This window comes from Crocodylus porosus, unplaced genomic scaffold (assembly GCF_001723895.1).
Source record: "Crocodylus porosus isolate Cpor-Errol unplaced genomic scaffold, CroPor_comp1, whole genome shotgun sequence".
NCBI classification, from domain to species: domain Eukaryota; kingdom Metazoa; phylum Chordata; order Crocodylia; family Crocodylidae; genus Crocodylus; species Crocodylus porosus.
Window position 1 is genome coordinate 6,496,514 of NW_017728920.1, and position 4,990 is coordinate 6,501,503.

At 44.6% G+C, this 4,990-nt stretch overlaps 1 long non-coding RNA gene across 1 annotated transcript; it reads right to left on the reverse strand.

The window, feature by feature from the left end:
- Nucleotides 1-3,145: 3,145 nt before the first annotated feature.
- LOC109312570 lies at nt 3,146-4,300 on the reverse strand. Its single transcript, XR_002101857.1, has 2 exons — nt 3,480-4,300; nt 3,146-3,337 (listed from the first exon to the last, which is right to left on the reverse strand). It is a non-coding gene; the product is annotated as an uncharacterized LOC109312570 (long non-coding RNA).
- Between the last annotated feature and the right edge of the window lie 690 nt (nt 4,301-4,990).

The window sequence follows — 4,990 nt, forward strand, 5'->3', positions numbered from 1 at the left end:
ATCAGTGCTGTCTGAGGGGTACCGGGAAGGACCTGGTATTCATTCCTCAGGCTCCTCGATCCACGGGCCCACCAAATCCAGGTCAGCAGCTAATCTTAAATCAGGAGCTTCTTTTACAGAGCTGCATCTTCCTTCTAAATGATTTCTGGATGTGCCAGCCAATTTATAACTTCTGACCTATGCTGGTAACATACAGCCATCCAGATTCTTCCTACTTCAAACTGTCCTTAGGACTGACCAATAGCAGTACAAGCCTTGCATTCTTTTGATAAGGTTAATGCTTACTACGCCACAAGGCCTACTGCTTCAGGGCTTTGCTAAATTTGCTAGGCCTCACTACATACAAGGCCTTACTAATCTTTGACTTTAATCAGGCTCTTAGCAACAACGTATAGCTTAATATATGAACAAATGACAGAAAAACACTTGGTCTAATCTTCATAGAGCCTCCAGCAAGCACCTTTATCACACGGACATAATTTTCAGCTGTCACACATGCTAGGAACCAGGAAGAAGCCCGCAGAAGGATCTATCATTTTGGAAAGCAAAGAAGTTATTGAACTTCCTTAGAAAAAAAAAATCTTTGATTGGAGTCACACATTTAGCTGTTCAAATTTGACCATTCTTATATCCATCTGTAAATAAAAAATGATAGTGTGACTGCCAATGAAAAGGAAAAGCAAAGGAAATATTTCCCCTTTCTCTTAAATGAAAGAGAACCATGTTTTTGATTTCAAGAGTCAGACCTGGGAGTCTGCCATTTTTTTAAACAGAATGAAATACTGTGCATATCCAAAATTTCCCTAACATGGAATATTTCCACTTTAATAGGAAATACGTGCTTGGAATAGGTACATCTGTGATATGATATAGTAGGCACCCAGACATAGCTAACACCAAGACAAGATTGATGCATTGGTTCTGTGCTGCAGTACAGCACCACTGTATCTCCAGCAGGCAGATACAAGTTATAAATGCCTCTCATCTCCTGTCAAGGCTTTAGGGACCTCTAGCATTGAAGGACCCTGCATTACTTTAAGTCTACTACAGCATGGCATACACCATTGGTGCTCAACCTCTTGGTGCTGTGGGCCCAATGAATGGCATAGGCCAGTCCACAAGCCAGACGGCCCTGTGCCACCTCCACCTGGGTGCCTGATTGTAGCTCCACACTGCCTCACTTGGCCCCAAGGGTCCGGAAATTTTCACAGATTTCATGGACATTAGGGCTGGAAAGAACCTCAGAAGATCATTGAGTCCAGCCCCCTGCCCACAGGGCAAGAAGTCAGCTGGGGTCATAGGATCCCAGCAAGATAAGCATCCAATTTGTTCTTGAAGGTGTTCAATCTAGGTGCTTGAACCACCTCCGATAGCAGGCTGTTCCAGATCTTGGGGGCTTGGACAGTAAAGAAATTCTTCCTTATGTCCAGCCTGAAACGGTCTTCTAGTAGTTTATGACCATTCGACCTCGTCATCCCTTGGGGCGCTCTGGTGAACAAACATTCCCCCAGATCCTAAATTTGTTACCAGGGTAAGGCAATTGCTGCTACCGTTCCCTGACTCCCAAACTGTTGGGTCCATGGGGACTCCTACAGGACAGATGGCTTGGCTCCATGGACCGGATCTGACCTACAGGCCAGGGGCTGAGTACTCCTGGTATACGCTGTCAGGGACTCTGACCAGGCAGACCAGCTTGGGCCAAGTACCTCAGCAGCCACCTGCAGTAAGCCTCCGCTAATCAACTGCCCCAGTTTAGGAGCCATGAGCGTTCTGATTGGCTAGGAGTGCTACCAGTGCCTATCCCCTTGACACCAGCTGGGGCCCTGGGTCTGCAGGCCAGTCAATAGTTTTTCTGTGGCACGCCTCCTGGGTCCTACACTCTAGATTTGACTTCTTTCTGGACTTTGCTTTTAGATTTCCTCATGGATCTGTTTCCTGGCTCCTGACCCAGGTTTGGAACTGCTCTTGGACTTTGCCCTGTGGGTTATGCCTGAGGTTGGTATTCAATATGCGAATGCTGGACTGTGTTGCAGACTCTGCACCTGGATTTCCTTCTGATTTCAGTAATATGGCTCCTGTCCTCTGACCAAGCCCCAGGCCCCTGCTTTCTCTCAGTGGTCTAACCATTATGCCAGACTGCTTATGCCCCAGTCCATTACATACACCAGCCTTCAGGGTTGGAACATGTTGGCATAATTACTCCTCTTTTTTGTATAGCAGAGAACCTAAACATTTCCTGGTGACTATATTACCTCAGCTTGAGAACATGGCTGTGTGCCATACAGCATCTAAGGAGCTCCAGAACGTCAAGTACTGATATGAACATGGTGGATCTTCAAAAAATCTATTTAAAATAAGCCTGACTTGAATGCTGATGCTTTCTGTTTTTAAGTTAAAGCCTGCACCAGTACTGATTGGCTGTGCTCCCAGGGCCTTTTATAGCTTAGTATCTAACTTTGTTGGACCAAAATCTCCTGTGAGGTGGTAGTCATTAATATGGGCATCTGTATGTCATTTCTTTAAACATTTGCAGGTCCTTTCCTAGCCTTGCAGGCAAAAAAGTAACTTCACCCCTGCAGTCCTCAGCATAAAACAAAGGACAAATGTTTCCTGTGTTCGTTGCTTTTGTGATGAGCTCTCATGCATGTGAAAAGCTGGTCATGCCCTAATGGAAAATATCTATTATTTGTTCTTAAGACATGTTTTGCAGAGTGGTTCAATAATGTCTGCAAATGCTGTGTTGCTTGGTCTGTAGGTGAGACTAAGAAGAAATTGGTCTCCTGTAAAATGAAGTGCTGAAGAAGAAATTGATCTTCAGGCCTTTTCAAAATTGGTCTGAGTATTTTAATCATGACCTGGAACTCAAAGGATCATTCAGGCTCAGTGCGGTTTTCTCCCGTTCCTGCTGTCACCAATCCCCATCCTCAGATCACACATGTGCACTGCTCTTGTCCTGCCCCTCTAGGGTTATATGTAGTGGAACCAGCCTCTGCTGGTGTTAGGAATGATCTGATTATTAAGGTGTCTGTGCAGAGGAGAGGAATTCAGATATTACTGTCCTATGGTCTACACTCTGAGTCTTAACAGAAAACATGTGTCAGCATGTTCCTGATCTGATCCAATGTGGAGAATAACAGAAACCTTCGCAAAGGACACATCACTGTTTAATATTGTCTTCCATACAGCAAACACACAAGCTGAGAGCAGCCTTCTAGTATAAAGGTGAGCTTCCAGGGGAGCAATTAATGCTATGAGCCTGCCATTTGTAGCCGCTTCACGAGCCAGCCAGTCCAACCATGCTGTGTTCTGTCACATCAAAGGCAATGCTAACCAGCATCTGGAAGCAGCTTTGACAAATCACTAGGTACTGTACTACATCTAAAAAAATGTATAACTAATACAGGAATGGAGAATCAGAGGAGAAGACAAGAAAGAAGGAAACTCCTAGTTTTAAAAGTTGGTTCATAAACATTTCTTACTGTTGGAAATTGCAGGAAAAATTTTCACCATCAGGAGATTTTTGCAAGTAATTGGTTGTATAGTTCTGAAACTAATTCCTCTTAATTTATTCCCTAGGTACTTCAACTGTGCTTCTGCATTGAGTTGAAGTCTTAATGATGGAAAAATATTTCCCTTTTGCCAGTCATCTGGGTTTCTATGGGTTTCCCAGGAAATCACCCACCAGTGTCTCTATTGTAGAACTGATTCAGGTAGGCTTTGTAATGTGGAACAGAGCAAGCCAAACATTCAATGCAAATAGCAACATTTAGTTCTGCTAGTGGTTGATAAATCATCAGTAAGATCTGTAGCCCCTACAGACTTTACAGCATTTGTCTTGGAGGTCTGTGGTACAGTTAGGAGTACTGACAGTGCTGGCACCAACGTTCACATATTGTGGAAAAGCAGTTTGGTTATAGCTTTTACTTGTAGTGTAACCTTGCTTGCATTGGTTTTGAACTGGTATCTGCATTGCTCTGGAAAGGTATGAGGCTGAAGTTGGTTGCTTTTTCCCAGTTCCTTATTCCCAGTTCCCTGTTCCTTATTCCTTATTCCTGGTTCCTTTTTCAAAGTTAATATAGACCCAATAGAAGCTTGTTACTAATGAATTACACATCCTAAAGAGAGAGAATTTCATTAGCTATGCATATATACTAATTAATATGTAAACTAATATCCCACATCAAGTATAGAGTCCTAAATAAAGGTCAGATTAGGATAGGATTACTTCTTGGGCCACCCCAAACTTCCTGTCGATGCTACTGGAGTACTATCCCAAAGAACCCTAATGACAGTCCTGCCATAGTTTGCCAGTGCCAGGCTGCCAATTGACAGCACCCTTGCCACTGTGCTAAGTATATGGACCCGAATAATGAACTGGAATTTGAGCTGGGATTATAGATAGATATCCTTCTTGGGCCACCCCACACCATGCCTCTCTGGCACTGGGGGACTCTCCTGGACACCGCTAACCAGAGTCTTGCCCAATCCAGAGTGCAGTTTCTTCATGCCAGGCTGCTAACTGGCAGCCCCCCATGCCCACTGCACTAAGTATACTGACTTGAATAAGGAATTTCTTTTGGACCACAAGTGATAGAGTCCCTGGATGGCAGACATGGGTGAGACTTCTTTCAAAGTGACTTGGCTAGGAGGGAGCTCCCCAGGTTGGTTTGCCACTGACTCTGACTGTGATCCATTTTGAGCTACAGTTAAGGTTTTGCCTAGGGAGTACTACTGCTCCCCTTTTCCCTCATAATAAACTTGTTTTAATTTAATATTTGCTAGTGAGTGAGCAGGTTCAAAGGGAGCAGGAGGGTGCCAAAGCCCCCATGGCTCACCAAAAGCATCTGGGAATGTCTCCTAGCTAAAAGGGAGGCGCACACCCAATGGAAGGGAAGGGCCATAACCAGGGAGGATTATACTGCGGTTGCTCGGGGCTGCAGGGGGGCAGTCAGGAAGGCCAAGGTGGAGATGGAACTGAGACTAACTACCC